Source organism: Petaurus breviceps, unplaced genomic scaffold (genome assembly GCF_028583685.1).
Source record: "Petaurus breviceps papuanus isolate PSGF00001 unplaced genomic scaffold, PetGlider_PUasm1.0 90686, whole genome shotgun sequence".
Lineage (NCBI taxonomy): Eukaryota > Metazoa > Chordata > Mammalia > Diprotodontia > Petauridae > Petaurus > Petaurus breviceps.
Genome location: NW_027187309.1, coordinates 964,788 through 983,414, shown reverse-complemented (window position 1 = coordinate 983,414; position 18,627 = coordinate 964,788). Strand labels below are relative to the sequence as shown.

General features: G+C 35.3%; 1 protein-coding gene across 3 annotated transcripts in view; it reads right to left on the bottom strand.

The window, feature by feature from the left end:
* DLGAP2 (DLG associated protein 2) overlaps positions 1 to 18,627 on the bottom strand; it is a 1,288,940-nt gene that overhangs the window by 885,922 nt on the left and 384,391 nt on the right. Inside the window, exon 1 of one of the 3 annotated variants that reach the window (XM_069065394.1) lies at positions 10 to 222. The exons of the other annotated variants lie outside the window; for them this stretch is intronic. The gene's annotated coding sequence lies outside the window, so the exon portion shown is untranslated. Of the gene's footprint in view, positions 1 to 9; positions 223 to 18,627 lie in introns of those variants that run through there. 3 annotated transcript variants of the gene reach the window in all.

Below are 18,627 nucleotides of genomic sequence, written 5' to 3'. Positions count from 1 at the left end.
TTGACTTACCGTGGAAAGACTATTGCTGCACTGCTTACAGCATCCAAATGCATAGAGCACGAAGCTTCTCACCAAACAGGCAGCTGTATGCTCAGTGAGCAATTCAAAATCATTGCAAAAAAAAAAAAAAAAAAGATTAAGGCCAGAGATTGCAAAGTAGGTATCCACAGATCTGGTTAGTCACAGCTTGGACTAGCCTGCTACAGAGCTCTGCAAAACAAGTATACTGCAGCAGTGGGGCAAGCATAGGATTGCAATGCATGTCCCATATATTCAAGCATAATAGAAAACATGGATCTGGAGTTTATTCCATGTGGATGTGGGGGCTGTTTGGTACCGAGAAGGAATAGGAGGCTCTTCTCATGTAATAGAATTAGAAATGAAGATTTATGCCTTAATTAGCGTGCAGTATGATTCCTCGGGATATCAACTACAGAAGCAGGTGCCTCTGTCTCCTGTTTTTCAGATAAATGTCTCTAATCTCATTTCACAAATGATCCCTATTTAGACAGGAGCCACCTATTGTGATGATATCATTTGCTCTAGTAGCCATAAATGGGCAACTTCCTAGAGAACGTCACAGTTGCTGACGACAGGAATCTTTATAATATTGAGTGGGCAGGGTGCTTGATGAGGGCCCCCATCAATCTATAGCAGCTTCTGCTAATATTGTATCATGGATCCTGCATAATCATCTGAGGAGCTGTAAATGCAGGGGAGGGGTGCGTGTGTGTCTGTGTGTGTGTGTGTGTGTGTCTCTGTGTGTGTATGTGTGTGTGCAGAGAAACCCACTCACACTGCTTGGTGGAGCCTATTAGCAACTCCTCACAGAGCTGTGGAAGGAGCAAGGAAGATCAAATCACAGGCACAGAAAACAATGGCACATTTTCAGAAGCACGCTGGCATCTGAAAAACAGAACCCTAAGACTAAATCCACGGAGTTGACCGCTTCTTGCTGGAAAAAGGGAAGAAATACTTTTTTGTTTGTTTCTCTGCTTACTTGCTTGTTTCTAGCCATTCTAAAGTAGAAGCCAGGGAGGTTTAGAGAACTTTTAAAATATTAAGTACTCAGACTCTATCCATTCCAACCCATGCCATGGCATACCAATGCCTTTTGGAGTTTAGAGTATGTAAACTCTTTGGCTTATAACTCCCTAATAATTAGAATAGTTTTAGGCAGAGGAAGATGGGGAAAGAGGGGATCCACTCTCCAAGCTATTGTGATGTTCTAAAATGCTGAAACTGTAATCTTACCTTAAACTTTAACAATAAGCAAAGTATGGTGTTCTTATGTTGTGGGTTTGTTTTATTTTTGTTTCAGTAAAATGTGCATTTTGAAAAGTTGCACAGGTAGTGTGTGTGTGTATACACATAGGAATATTTCTATTTATACATGTATAAATTTTTATGCATACCCATATGTACATGTACAAATGCATATTTGGCTGCCATTCCTTGCTCTTTAAAAGAAATCTTTTGGCTATCATATCCTGAAAATACTTAAGGAAAATGAATGCTGAGATATCATCAGTATCTGAACAAAGGGAAATGGTTCATTTGGGACAAATGGTCCTGATAGCTCATTTCTGATTGGAAAAGTCAATGGCTTGAGCATCATCCCTGGAAAAGAACTTCTCAAAAGTCTGCACCCCTTTCAATAAGGATAGATTTGGTGATTGCAAATACAGATCATGTAGATTAAGCAATATAAGGGAAGAAGCTATCTGGCAGACCATCTACTTACACTTCAAAGGTGATGCACAGATTAATAGACCAATTAGCCACCTTCTAACAAGCTCTCTTCAGCTCACATTGTCATTGAAGGCAGAGGGCTTGGAAGTGGGGGGAAAGGGTGTAAGTGTGAAACCCTGTGTGTTTTATACATTCCTATGTCATTTTCTAAATGCAGATAGGTTTAATGAGAATCTATGTTTCTCCTTTGAGAAAGAAGGGCCTGAATATTAAGTCTTCCCTCCAATTTATCCTGTGTTTATCTTGTTTGTACATAGTTGTTTGTGGTCCATGTCCCTATTAGACTGTAAGCTCCTGGAGAATAGCAACCATTTTTTGCTTTACTTTGTATCTCCAAAGTGCATAGGAGACACTTTATACTGCTTGTCCGCTTGACTCCATTAAGGAGTTGCATACTTCAGAGGAGAAGTGAAGATACAGATAGAGGGCTGATTCCCCTCTCATAGGGAAGGAATCTGGTATATGTCAGTTATTGAAAACTCCTATGAGGGATTCACTTCAGATAAAAGCTAGAGAGAAAGTCTTGATTGTTTAAAAGTGTTCATTCAACAGACTTGTTCTATGCTTTACAAAGCACTTTCATCACAACCACCAAATGATGGTGCATATTTAATGTAATTAACATGTTTATATTCTATTTTGAAACTGGGTCTTCTATAGTCGGTCAGTGATGTGACTGGGCACTACATTGTTACTGAATTTAGTGCCACTGCACAAGTTGGTTTAGCAGACTGCTGCTCAGAACTCTGAAACTGAAATGATCTGCAGCCTCAGTCTCACCAGTAGCAGGCCTATGCTCACAACTACTGGTTCCTATTTTACACATGAGGAAACTGAGGCCCTGATACATCAAACAACTTACTTAGTCACACATTAGTAAGATTCAGAGTCAAGATTGAAACTTGGACATCTAATTTCAAATCCAGTACTATTTCCACTATGTCACAATGAAAAACTACTATCCAAAAGTCAGACTTTCCTTTACATACTGTTGATTACTATGAAATAACTATTTTGTTTTCTATTTTATCTTCTTTGGCATATTTCTGCAACTCTGGGACCTTCAAGATGCCTTCAAGACTTCAGCTTTCAAAGAACTTGCCATACTGAAAAGAACATGACATCAGGAGATTACATTTGTTCACTTGTGATAACAATAGCATTTGCATTCCGTATTTCATGGGTCTGTTATAAGGGAAACCCTTTGTAAGTCTCTGCATATTATAAAAAGGGAAGTACCTGACAAAATCATGCAACATGTTGTTGTGACCCACTCATGATACTTGAGATTTCATCCCCATGCCCTTGTTCCCTATACCTAGAAAGCCCTCTCTTCTCACTGCCACCTCTCAAAATTCCTGGTTTCCCTCAAAGTTCAAGCAACACTTACTATAAATGACCTTTTCTAATCTTCTCAACTGCTAGTCCTTTCCTCCTTAAAAATTCACTTCTAATACTACAACACACATACACATATATGTACACATACATGTATACACATACACACAACATGGACATATATGCACACAATCCATTCCTATACATATATAGCCCATAATTACATGTATATTTCTTATCTCCCTAATAAAAGTTCTTTGGAGTCAGGGACTATTTTATTTTTTGTTCTTGTACCTTGTCCTAACCACAGTACTTGACAAATAGGAGGCATTTAATAAATGCTTGTTGAATACTGAATATGATATACCAGGCAATAGTGTCCCACAGATGAAATGACCAAAGCTTAGAACTTAAGGATTGTTCAAGGACACTTAATAGAATATTCTGGAAACAAACTCAAATCTCTTGACTCAGACTAGTGCTCTTCACATTCTGTAAGATACTTAGAAGTTCAACAAATGTATGAACGAGCTATATGTGCAATGGTCCATCCTGCAGAGAAGCATATGGACCTTGTCTAGGAATTGTACCGTTTATTAAAAATCTGGACCTTGTCTAGGAATTTTACAGTTTATTAAAAATCTATTTTGGCTCCTGTTTCATTATTTAAATTACACATTTCAAAGCAGTACTAATAAACTACTGGCCGTCATTTCAGTCAATCTTTTAAAAAATACAACTATGATTGATTATTTCATAATTCATTATTCACAATGGGTAAGCATTGTACCTAACAAATTCTGTTAGAATTCTTTGGAAACCAATTATAAGTATGAATATAAAGAAATACCAACTCATCTACTTATGAGTTTAATCTATAATGCTTGTTTTGGCAGTCTGTGAATATATGTATATAAATGTTTGTTTATACAAATACATACACACACGTGTAAATATTTATATAAACCTCTAATAAGCCATTAGCTAAACCTCAGTTCCAGTATTTATTCAAAGACAGAAGAAGGAAGGAGCAAGATTGGAGTAATTCTGAACTTAAATAGTTCTAATTTCATATAATTGCATCAAGTTTGTGATCACCATTTTCTTACTTCTTTGTCTTTTGAGAGGAAATATAATTGTTCTAGAAATATGAGTTCATTGCTAGAGTTCAGTCTGCAGTTCAGAGTAAGATAAGATCCTCACTGCACCTATAATGCCATTTACCTGAGTTCCTGCAGGGCAGAAACCCATACTTTTAAACATTTAAATGTTTTTAGCTGTCAATAAAATAAGACCAGATGCCTAGTGCCAAGTCAGAGTTATTAGTAGTCAAAGGAAATCTACAGGTAAGTTGATTGTTTGAGGTCACAATTGACTTCTCTAAACTATTCTGGTAACCAACTTGGAATTAAGGCTATGTGAAACCTTTGCCTATAGGAATATAAGATAGAGACAATGTAGTTCTACACCTCTGCCATTTTACAACTGAGGAAAGTGAAGTGCAGAAAGTTTGCTTCTTCAAAGTGATATTTGGCTAAATCTGTCTGTGGAATATGTTTTTCATCATTAATAAAGTCACAAAAGATTTATGGAACAAGGAAGGCTTATGGATCAAGCATTCATTTTATATGTCCAAGAAGACTGAATTTAATTTTCAAAAGACCTCCATGAAAAAAATATTTACATAAATCATTTTGGCATTGTTCTATGGCTATAAAAACACCTGTTAAGAATATGAACCCATTTTCAAAATATCATAGAGGAAGACAGTGGAAAATTATGAATAGTATTGCCTGACAATATAGTGAGAAGGAGTAGATACAGGAGAAAATAAGTCTACAAAAGCTTGATGTGAAAGTCAAGCAAGTGGGAGAATTTACAGGTTAAGTGGGAAGGATAGAAAATGGGGAAAAAAAAACAATTGGAACAGATCTATCAGCATTCCTCTAACACACTACACTCACATAATCAATAAACATTTTTAAGAGCTTACTACGTGCCAGCTATTGTGCTGACATATCTATGACAATATAATCAACATATCTGAATTCTAACACCTTAAATTCTGATGTGCTATGTATGAAGTAGAAGTGGAATTAAAGAAAAGATAGGAACAGCAACTAGTCTTGACCAATACACACAGCACAAAGTGATACATTTTTGAAAATACTGTATGATCCTTTTTTAAAGTTATCTGAAAGAGAAGATAATAACAAAAGTTTTTAAAAAGCATCCAATAATACTGTCTTCTTCTTCTAACAAAAGTAACTCAAGACCTCAAAATTATCAATACACCTACTTTGTTATCTTTATAAAATTATCAAAATGATATTTGAAAATATTTAAAGGGGATATAACCTTGATGAAAGTATGAATAGGTAATAAGAAGTCTCTCACAAACTTTTTTTTCCTGAAACAGACCACATATTAAAGTCATGACTGAAAGTCATACTATTGTCTGAAGAATACAAGAATATATTGTGCTCATTGTTGTTGATTTTTAGATGACTCTGTTAAAAATATATAGCTTTAAAAATACTTTTCCAAAAATGTCCCTCATGAATATGTTGAAGACTATACAAGATTTTTTTAGCGGTTGAAACCACAGAGATAACTTTCTTGAATTACCTACTCACAAATATCAAACCTGGAATAAATAAGAAGACATGCTCACCAAAGATTTCTGCCACTATTATGGAAGACTTCTTATGCATAACACAAATGGCAGAAGCATTCCCTAAAGACAGTGAAGTCCCCTTGATATTACTATTTTTAATTACATTATGCTAATTGAATCATCCCCAAATACTATAGAAACTCCTCAATGAGATTCCTGGCCACTAAACAGAATTCAGGCCAATAGCCTACACAAGAAAGACAAAATTAATAAAGATGCCCATTTCCCAGATTATTCCATATAGATGGATGAGCTATTTTTTGCATTAGTTCATTAGGAGAGGAAGACAGAGATAGAGAGACAGAGACAGAGATACAGAAACAGGGACACAGAGTTAGCAAGAGAAACAGAGATACAGACATTTCAGTACCCTCAATGAGTCCAACTGACTCCCTGAAAGAAAACCCCATCTTTTTTTAACACTGATACCCTTGATTAAAAATATTGGAACACCATAATCTCTAAAGAATTAAAATCATGTGTTAATCAAAGAATGATCAAAAGGTGTATAGTGGGCATAGCTAAACCACATATTACCAATGATAACTTGTCTGCAAAAGACAAAGATATAAAACAATGATCACAGAAATATGTGATCTGAAAAGGGGGGAGCCCAGTCATGTATCAAGAACAAGAAAAATAAATAGGCAGTCAAAGACATATAATAGCACCCACAGAATGTTAAAGAATTTAGAGGAAGGTCTCCAGTCACTGTTGGGAACTTATAGAAGAAAAAAAAATACAGATGAGAAGGCAGAGATGAATTGTGATCTACACTGTTGCAAGAAGTATTCACATTCAGGAGATTACAGATCACTTGAAGTTTTGAAGTACACAACTCTAGGATTTAAGCTTTAGAAATGAGAGGTGGTGAGTGGGTGCTTTAATGAAACATAAATTTAAAAAGCTTTTTTTCTCATCTCTATTGTTAAACACTCAAGTTTCAAATCAATGTTTTGTATCATTATATTCAATTAAAGATCAATGTTTTTTTTATGTTTTTAGTAACATGTTTTCAACCAGCCATGCTGGTATTGCTAATTTTTTTTCATGTAACTGAAGGATGGCATAGCATCATGCTGTTTGTAAATAAATTCCTTTCAAAAAGAATGACAACAAAGAGGTTTTCCAGTTGACAAGATCATTACCAAGGTAGTTTCTGATGCCACACAGCATGCAGCTTTCTGCTCTGGTTTTAGATGGTGGTCAATATTTGAATTTGAGACAGTTCAATACTTACAAGGAGATATAACCAATTAAAAGGTTGAATTATGTTTTTTTAAAAAGTTATAGCTATAGATGTAACACTAGCTAATGTTTGCTGTATTGAAGAACTTCTTATCATCAAGAGGTTAAATGATTGAACCAAAGTCACATAGCTAGTAAATATTGAAGTGGGGGAAGGGTTAAACTAAGTTCCTACTGATTCCAAGTCCAGGATCCTCTGCATTATGCATTGTATTTCTCCAAGCATTCTTGGAATATCAAGAATATATATACTTTAATAGTAGCTCTGATGGCTGTCTTTTTTTTTAAAGCAATCGGAGTTAAGTAACTTGCTCAAGGTTACATGGCCAGTAATTTCTGGATGTGGTGCTAAGTATCTGAGCCCGGATTTGATCCCCAGGTCATCCCGACACTGGAGCTGGTGCTCTTACTCGCTGAGCCACCTGGCTGCCCCTGCTGATGACTGCCTTTAACCTCATGTTCATCAGAGAGCATGTAATTCTGCTTAAAATATTATGAACTGGTAATGCTTAAAAGCAGCTGAAATTTGCCTTTCATTTTCAATTCTTCAGTTGAACATGTAACCTTAACATTTGTTGTCCTAAAAAACTGTATTTAATTTTTTCTTGTACTATTTTCATGTTTTCTGAAAGTAGAGCCAATTTTGTGTATGTCCGGAGTTAAGAAGGCTGTGATTATTTTGTTCTAGATGCTTATAAAAATGAAAACATTCAATAATGGGAAACCCTTTTAACTCATGCAGAATTAAAGAGCTGAGGGGGAAAGGGAAGAGAGGTGAACAACTTCTAGCATTTTGGTCATTGGCAGCAATCTACTCAAAGTTCCAAAAATATCTTTTAGATTTGACCAATTAAAACTATAATCATACAGTACAATCACTACAAATTTGAATGTTCTTTCTGGGTAAATCTAAAATTCTATAAAGAATAGGAAGAAGCAGCATGCTATACATAAAAAGGCACCTTAGAAGTCATTTTGTACCATCACCTTATTTTACAGATGAGGAAACTGTAAGACTCAAAAACTGGCACTTGCCTAAGGTCAAGCCCAGTAAGCTAATGGAGGATGAAGAAGAATCCAAATATCTAGAGAATACTACATCCTTATTGCTGCATCACTTACTGTTTAAATTAATTAAATGCACCAGTTGCCTAAAATGTCATGGTCACCTAGTCCAAGACAATTACAAAATGTTATTCAAAAATTAATTTAATGTTCCTATTTGTAAACAGTGATTATTTCTGCTAAAATTTTAAAATCAACAAAACGGTTTCCAGGAATACTACTGAGTTTTACTCAATAACCAATATGAGATCAAATGAAATTGATAGTACAAATTTATTTCAAATACTAGACAAATAAAAGAAATTGAATCGTTCATTAAAAAAAACACATTAGGGTTGTCAATTCAAAGCATATTTAAAAAATAAGCTTCATAGTACAGAGAGCATTCATTCTTCCACTTTACAGAGTATGAAGCATTTGTGTGTGTGGTAGAAGCATTCATAGGTCATGCCAATAGGGTTTTCTCAGTGTTGCTGCTCATATGGAAGAATAAGGCATTTGAAAGTGTGTTCAAAATGTTTTTTTCATTGAATAAGAAAGATGTCTTATTCATACAATAGTGTTGACTAAAGCTGAACACCATGTTCCAAATCATGACAGTGTTAAAAATACCAAGTTCCTTGTGATTCAGGGGTTTATTCTAGGTATCCTCAACATTTTTCACATTCTCTTTCCCCCCTCCCATGAATGTGTGATCAAAGGTAATGTCATACTTTTTTTTAAAGGCTGATGTAGAGAACAGAATCCTGTATACATTTAAGGAGTTAAGAATGATTACTAAACATCTACAAAATGTTTCAATCCATGTTAAAGCAATACATTCAGTACTGATCTTCATTATTAAAAATAATACCATTGGGAAGTTTCATTACCATGGAAATGTTACTATAGTTAATTCATTTTAAGAGATATTAAAATGGTAACAGATATTCCCTTCTTGAAAAAATTTAAGTATATGTGGTTTTCAAATGTTTTAAAATATTACATTGCTTTTTGTTTGGTCCGTGTATGCATGTGTGTGTGTGTGTGTGTGTGTATGTGTTTGAGATAAACAACAATAAAGAAACAACCACAAAAATATTGGAAGGCACTTTCAGGAATCCTAGGAGTAAAAACCCTCTGTTTGACTCAGTTTTCAGCACTTGTGAAGATGAACAGCTCCCAATTGTCCAGTGTTAAATCTGAAACCAGGAAAAGAAAGCCTGTGTAATACAAAGAGTGTACGACTAGCTATAGATTTCTTTACACAGAAACATCCCTTAAAAGTTCAATTCTTTTTAAAAAAATTTCTATCTCCTTAAAAATATAAAACAAATACTTGTTCTATAAGCCTTTCTGAAGGGGTCTTGCTTAAATTTGCATGCCTGTAATAAAAAAAAATCTACTGTGTGAACAAAGAAAATTGTAATCAATGATTATGATAATAAAATATTAAAGTTTTTGGTTCTTAAATATCATAATGAATTTTTACTGCTTGCCAGCCTGCTACAGTTACTCATTTCGTTGCTAAGGCAACATTCGGTAAGTCTCAATGTATTAGGCAGAAAGATTGCAGGATATGCTATGGAACCTTAGGTATATATACTCTTTCTTTAAAGAGTATATGCTGACAGTATTCTTTATGGTCATAAGAAACCTTTCCCTAGTTTTTCATTCTCTCTTGAGACAATTTCTCTAATTAGAAATCTTTTTCCCCCAAGTGAATTGCAATAAGTTAATTTACTGCCATTTAGTTCCCTTGCCATGATTCTAAAGATCATCAAGCAGAATAGGCAGTTTGGGTTTGCACCAGTATCAGTGAAATTCATTCATACTCCCCTGTCTTGTGGCTTTCACTATAGTTATTTTGTGGCAGTGGATGTTTCCAAAAGTTTGAACTGGCAAATGTTATAAAATCATAATCATTAGAGTAATGAATATACCATACTAAAACTAAGTATGTTCTATATAGGGTTCAATTAATGAATTCAAACATTTATTCATCAATGACTAAGTGTAAGGACTGGGAAAAAGATATTAGAAGAAAAAAAAAAGAAAAAAAACCCCGAAAAGATTGTCCTTGATCTCAAGGAGCTCATATTCAATAATGGAGATTATACATTAAGAATTATATGTGTATGTATGTATGTGTGTTTATGTTTGTATATACATTTGTATAATGATGTATTTATTAATTGGAAGTAGCCTTCAGGGAAAAGGCACTAGCATCTGGGGATAAGGGGATAGGAAAGGCCATATGCAGAAGGTAGAATTTGAGTCAAGATAGAAAAGAGGTCAGAAATTATAAGAAGTCAAAGTAAAAAGGGAGAGCATTCTAGAGATGGGAAATAGTGTAAAGGCATGAAGTTGGGAGATAGAATGTCATGTAAGGAATACCTAACAGTCCAGTATGACTGGACCATAGAATGTGGAGAGGACCACTACAAAAGTAGGCAGAAAGAAAAGAATAATGGGTCAGATTAAAAAGAGCTTCAGATGACAGAGGGCTTTGCATTCGATCCTAGAGGTAATAGAGATCTGCTGTAATTTATTGAATAGGAGGATGACATATTCAGACCTGCGAGTTAGGAAAATCTCTTTGAAAGCCTGGTGGAGGATGGACTGGAATGAGGAAAGAATTGAAGCATAAAATGAATTAGAAGCCTACTGAAATAGTCTAGGCAAAATACAGTAAGAGCCTAAAATACAACTGGATGGTGGCTGCATAGGTAGATAGACATAGTTAGATACACACATATTTGTATATGTATATATACATATATATATATATATATATATATATATATATATATATCAGAGATATTGCCATGGAAACAATAATATTTGTCAACAGATTATATATGCAAAATCAGTGTGAGTAGTCAAGGATGATACAAAGTTTGCTAAACAAGGGGACTTGAAGGATGGCATTGACAAGGTGTTGGCACTGCGAGTAATATATAAATTTGTTAGACCAGTGAGTTTTTAGAGTAAAGCAATGACTTATATGTTATACATGCTGAATTTCAGATGCCTAAGTGACATTCAGTCTAAGATGTCAAAAAAAGCAGTTGTTAATGTAGGCCTAGAGCTCAGAGAAAGTCTAGGGATGAATAATGTTTCATTTCACCACAATAGAGAAAAATTAATTACTTAATAACAAATTCATACTTACAATCATTTTAAAAAGATATCCTTCAATGATATACTAATACCAATGATATGTACACATATATGTTTATTGATACCCATATATTTCAAGTATCCATAATTCTGTCAGCATGAGTACTCCTTGCCTACATTGCTGCATATATACCATATGCTCTTCATGGCTTAGTAAGTGGTCTTTAATGATGATGGCTTCCATACTATAAAGTTTACCAACATTTCTCTATTAAACCTACACAAATTGGTAGGATATGCCAAAACGTTCTCTGCTGGCATTACCTTAAACAACTCAGGATTACCTCTATTCTTTGATAAAGCATCAGAGGAGGGTTTAGTAGGATGGCAAAATCTCATTGTATATGTTTTGTTTGGGGGTTTTGCTTGTTTTATAAATTACTTTACTCTAGGGGTGGCCAGGTGGCACAGTGAGTAAGAGCGGTGGCCCCAGAGTCGGGAGACCTGGGATCAAATCCGGGCTCAGATACTTAGCACCACACCCAGAAATAACTGGCCATGTAACCTTGAGCAAGTTACTTAACCCCAATTGCTTAAAAAAAAATAAAAATAAATAAAGTACTTTACTCCCAACAACCCTTTGAAGTAATGCAAGTAATGCTATCATTATACAAATAAAGAAATGGAGACTCTGAAAAGTCAAGGAACTTGCCTGTGATCAGACAGCTAATAAGTGACTGAGTTAGAATTCAAAGGCCACTATTCTAATCAGTACTACTTATCATATCATCATCATGCTGCATACATAAATATTAATTTAATGTGTCTTATATAGGTGCATTATTGGGTAGGGTGTGTGTGTGTTGAAAACAACTTGGAATAGTAGCTACAAAAAGTATTTTTGTTTTAATTTAGCACATTGATTAATATGTTTAGTAGCATATAAGTATACACATATACCATGCATATATGTATGTGCATATTCTAGAAGCTTATTTTGGTCGTTAGTGACAGATGTAATATATTGGACTTTCACAGACCTGAGTTAATTGTACACCTTTTTAATTGCCTTGTAGTCATTGCACAGCACTAAAACTTTTCTTTTCTTTTCACCAAATGATAGTTCTTACAAATTCCTTTGGACATTATTTTATGTACTTTAATGAGAGAACTATAAGTAGGAGGCTAATTAAAGAATACTGTATGTATGTCAACATTTACTTTAATTACTATCCAATGACCAATTTAGCAGGATTTTGTTAGCTTGGGAACTCCTAATGTGTGAACTTCCTCCACCAATATAAAATCACAATCATTTGGAACTTAGTAGACACAACTTAAAACACTGCCTGAGGTTCATCAAGGTTAGATAGCAACTTCAGTGTCATGTTGCTATTGTCAGAGGCAGGATTTGAATCCAAGTTTTCCTCTTCAAAATCTAGCATTTCATCTACTATCTACCACCATACTATTTCCATGATCAGCATCAAAACAAGAAGACCCTTTCCTCTCCTTTGAACAGAAATTATTCAAAGATCATATTAATCTGAGAGGGTAAAATGGGAAAATTATGTATTCTTTGTCATTTTGGTTTACATACTCACTCTTCCCACTCCCCATCTATCAAAATCCTCCTATAAGGTTGGTCTCAAATGTTACTTTATTATCACTTGAAATGGAATGGATCTCTTTATCTTCCAGACTCTCAAAGCAATTTTCTTTACCGAACACTATGACATGTATTCCATATTTCCTGGTGTGCTGAAATTATGCATTCATTCTTGTATTGCCTCACCTTCCTTTCCTGCCCCCAATTACAGTATAAAATCCCTGACATATGGGTACTAGGCTTTATTCTTCACATCTAGTCCCCCTAGCATCTATCACAATTCTCTGTATATAGGAAATCCTCTATAAATGGTATGTCAATAAGTAATGCCAGACTATTGCTTGAATTTTCCCAGAATGTTTGTGCACATTTTATAGTTTATCATTTTCTTTACCTTAAATAATGTGTTTTCTACTTGGCAGTCTTTACTGTCTGCTATTACATAATGGGAATAGAAAAAATGGAATTTTGTAGGATTTTTGACTGGGAATAACCTTAGAGATCCTTTAATTCAACCACCTTGTTTTATATTTGAGGAAACTGAGGCCTTAAATAAGTGTGAGCTGGGATAATTTTTGTCTAATCTTTGATCTGAATGATGCATGAATTTAATGAAGTTAGGGCTCCAGGCTCCCTAAAACCTTGCATGTTTCCTCTATTCTATACTGTTATATTCTTATATTGGTTTTAGAAAGGGGATAGTATGTTTAGCCTATCATAGGATCAAGAGACAAGAACACTTTGAGCTGTGATCCTTGGGGAACTCTTATAGGGAAGTCCATGTTTTTATATCTCTAGAAGAGCTGGAAAAATTTTTAAGATGACTAAACTCTTTATAAAACAATATTTTGAAAAAGTAAAAACTACCCAAAATAACTTGAATATTTCTGTTCCAGGAATTTAAGTCGCAATATTTAACATCTATGTTATAAATACTGACATGCCTATTGAAGTCCATTAGCAAATGATTAGTAATACACCACCTCAAAATCTTTTCTCAAAATATTTATTTTGGCAGTTCATCATTCAATTGCAAATAACTCCTAAGATAACAGACATCCAACTATTTCTGCAAACTATTTTTAAGATTTTAAAATAGTTGGGGTGGCTAGGTGGCACAGTGAGTAAAGTGCTGGCCCCAGAGTCGGGAGGACCTGAGTTTGGTTCCGGCCTCAGACACTTAACACCCACACACACAAAACTAGCCATGTAACCTTGGGTAAGTTACTTAACTCCAATTGCCCTCCAAAAGGCAAAAAAAAAAAAAAAAGATTTTAAAATAATTTACAACAGTCAATAGACATTTATTAGATATCTACTATGTACCGGGCACTTTATAAAGTGCTGGAAATACAAAAAAAAATACAATACCTTCCTTCAAGTAGTTCACAATCCAATAGTGTAGACAACTTGCAAATAAACGTATATGAAATACACACACATATGTATATATAGGACAAAAGGTAAATATTCAAGAGAGGGAAGACACTAGAATTATGAGGGATTGGGAAAGTTTTTTTTTTGTAGAATATAGCATTTAGCTAAAGCTTGAAGAAAACCAGAGAATCCAGGCAGTGGAGATGAGGACAGAGAGCATTACAGGCATGAGGAAATGGCCGGAGAAAATGTCTGGAACCAAGAGATGGAGCATCTTATTCAAGAAATAGAAAGAAGGCCAGTGTCACTGAACCAAAGAGTACATGAGGGAGGGGTATAGGGTATAATAAGATTGGAAAGGTAGGAGGGAACCTAGGTTATAAAGGAATATGAATTCCAAACAGAAGATTTTATATTTGATACTGGAGGTTATAGGAAGCCAAAAGAGTTTATTTTGTAGGGAGTGACATGAAGGGATCAATTCTTTAGGGAAATCACTTTGGCAGATGAAAGGACAATAGACTTGATGGAGCAGAGACTTGTGGCAGGAATATTAACCAGCAAGTTATTACAATATCACAGGCATGAGGAGATCAGGATTCATATCAGAAAGGTGTTGAGGGATGTTGCAAAGGTGAAATCATCAAGCCTTGGCAACATATTGTTGTCATTGTAGGTCTTCTTGGCAAAACAATGGAATGGTTTGCAATTTCATTCTCCAGATCATTTTACAGATGAGGAAACTGAGGCAAACAAGTTTAAATGACTTGTCCAGAGTCACATAGCCAAAAAGTGTATGAGACCACATCTGAAACTCAGGAAGCCTTATCTTCCTGATTCCAGGCCTAGAACTCTATCCACCATACAGCCTAGCTGCTCATGTACCACTTAGCTGCCCAAAGATTTGATATGGGGAGTGATAAATAATGCAAAATCAAGAATTACACCTAAGTTGTGTATCTAAAAGACTGGCAGGATGGTAGTACCCTCAACAGTAATTGGAAAGGGAATAAGCATTTACATAATGCCTACCATATACCTACTATATACTGTTGTGTTAAATGCAGGTTTTTAGAAGGGAGAGGGTTTGGGAAGAAAGGTAATGAGTTATGTTTTTAACATGTTAAATTTAAGATGTCTATTGGACACCCACTTTGAGATAGATATGTGATAGTATTTGGAAATGTGAGACTGGAAGTCTCAGCAGAGAGGTTAGAGCTGGACAAGTAAATTTGAGAATCTTCATCATAAAGACAATAATTAAATAGATGGAAGCTGAAGAGTCTCAATCAGTGTGGCTACTGAACTCCATAACTTGCTGCTATTTTGCTTTTTTTTTTTTTTTTTGCTTTTTGGAGGGCAATTGCAATTTGGAAGGCAATTTGCAATTGCCCAAGGTCACATGGCTAGTTTTTGTGTTAAGTTTCTGAGGCCAGATTTGAACTCAGATCCTCCTGACTCCAAGGCCAGTGCTCTATTCACTGCACCACCTAGCCTCCCCTACCATTTTGGAAAAAGTGACTTTAAAGGTCCTATACAGGCTATGCTTATAGTCTTCCTAGTCCTTTTATACAATCTTAGATAAACCTTGACTTTATCCTGATATTTATGCAATATAAAGTCAGAGAATATTAAACTTGGAAGGGACCTTGAAAATTGTCTATTCTATCCAACTCATTCTACAGAAAAGGAAACTGAAGTCCATAGAGATATGCATTACTCAAGGTCACAGAGCTAATTGGTGGTTCTCAGAGGTAAGGAGCTTTGGTATTTAGTAATGTAAGATGTAGTAAAAATTTCCTGCTGGTCTGTGATTGGGAAACATGAGCAAGTCTCAGAGAAGGAGATTTAGGATTGGAGTTGATTTGGGTTGGTGGTATATAAAGAATTGGAAAAGGCTGAAATATAATGAACACGGTATTTTGTCTTGAGCACAGATCTGTAGCACCTTGAAAAGAGGGTTCCCAGGGCAACATGGAAGAAAAGTATATAGTGCCAGTGAGCACACTAATGAGAATGCAAAAAGCACAAAAAGTGAATAGGTCACAGAAAGACAAATGGGCAAATCAGGGTGAGCAACATTGTCTTTATTGTTTTCACAAAGTCACAGGATTTTGAGCTTGAAAGAACATTAGAGATGATCTAATCAAACCCGTTCATTTCACAAGGTATAATGGAGCAGAACAGAGGCCCTGAGAGATTAAAAAATGACTTCCCCAATGTGTAAAAATAGTAAATAAAAGAAATAGATTCAAACCCAGGTCCTCTGATTGAAAATCCAAGGTTCTTTCTGCTCTACTTCACTGCCAGGAGCCCTGAAGACATATATTCACACTAGACACAGAAGCTACTTTCACTGCTATAAAAGCTCGTACACCTATAGAGAACTTGTGATAATGAACTATAAAGATAGAAGATGGCAAACCAGGGTGAGGAAAATGCTTCCAAACCTAGAACTGAAATGAAATGTGGATCTCACTAACGTACACATTTTGACATTGATGATGGAAAATACTAACACAATTGTCTTCACAATGAGTGACTTCCATTATACTAAATATGAATTTGCACTGAATAAAGCACAGGGAAAGTATGGGTGATTAGTTTAGAGTTTGCCTTTGCGAAAAGAAAGCTCTGCTTAATGCCTACTAGCAAAGACTGCTTTTACCTCTACTAGTAACTGGATATTTCATTCGTGGCATTCATAACTTTCATTTGTGTTTTTATTTTAGAAACAGCATCCTTAGTAAGACTGAATAAAATACTACTTAGCATTTTCTCCCTCCAAAATTAAAACACACGTGCCTGCCCCCCAATACACACACACATATACCTCTTCAGGTGGAGGCTTTCATTTCTGTAATACCCAGACTTCAAATCCAGTGTTGAATCCAATCCAATTCTCCAATTGCTTCATGGTGATCTCTTAAATGAAACCCCCTTGCAATCCAAGACAGTTGATCTAATAAAGAAGATTTTCAATCAGAGGGCCTCAATAAACTTTCTTGATTCAGATCTCAAGACTTTCTAGTTGAGTTCTCTACCTACTAGGAAGTTCCAGCTCATAAAGTTGAGCCTGAATAGAGTTTAATCCACCTTTCATCATGTCTATATCTCCAAATCATAGTTCTCTCAACTTTCTCTTAATTCCTCTTGAACTCATTGTATACATAAGGATAGAGAATTAGAGCTGGAGAGGGTTCTGAGTCTATTTGGTCCAATCCACTTATTTTACAGAGAAGAGAATTTCTGAAGTCAGGGTGATTAAGTGCCTTGTCCAAGATCATATTATGTATTAAGCATGAGAGGACAGATCGTCTTTATTTTTTTATGTTTTGTTGTACAAATAGGAGGGCTTCATAAATTTTAGAACTGGAAGGGACTTTGGCAATAGCCTACTTTACCCTTTAACCTTTGTTTTACACAGACAGTGTTACTGAGGCCCAGAGAGCTTATTGCTAGCCCAAGGTCACACAGTGATGGCAGACTTTGGATTTGAACTCAGGTCCTCTGATGCTAAAGAGAGCACTCTTTACTATACCAAACTGACCCCTAATTGATTCATAGAAAGCATTCCCTGTTCTGCCCCACCAGAAAAAAGAATGAGCTCCTCATAAAATATCTTCATCTTTAATATCCCTCATGGCACCTTTGACAATACTAGCATATTTCAATTAGAAGCTCAATTCTTGTTTATAGACTCAAAAACTAAGAAGGGAAGATACCTCAGAGATTTTCTGTCCCAACCTCTATTTAAACTACTGTCCTCTCTACCATATTTTTGATAATTGATTAGTGATATAGTACCAGCATGAAGATAGTCAATGACAGTACCTTACTTTGCAAAGCACTTATTTTCACTTTTAGAAAGTTCATATTAGGAAGGTTTTCTGTATACTAACCCAAATATACTTCTATGAACCTCTTACCCATTGGCCCTGATTCTACCCTTCATGGCCAGCCTGACAAAAATCATAGGGCCTTTGAGTTGCAAAGGAGCCTTGAGGTGATCTAGTGCAAACTCCTCATTTTACAGATGAGAAAAATGAAGGTCAGAGAAAATAAGTGGTTTGCTCAGGGCTACACACTTATACCTAATCTCTCTTCTAAGACATCCTTTTAAATATGTGACAATAGCTAACAAATCTCCTTTAAATTTTCTCTTCTTCAGGCTTTGTATCCTATTTCCTTCTACCAAACCTTGCAGGACATGGTTTCAAGTCCCTTCACATTCCTAGATGCACTCGAGCCTATCAATGTCACTCCTATATAAGGCAGCAGTCACAGGTATTTGTAAAAAAGAAAAATGGTTCTTTGGGTGCTTTACTGAGTGATAAGAGGAAGTGTGATATAGACAATGGAAGGATTAATTTGGGATCAGAAAAAAAAAACACGGGTTCAAATTCTGCCTCTGATATTAGTTGAATTAGTACCAAGTTAAGGTACTTGTCTTCATCTC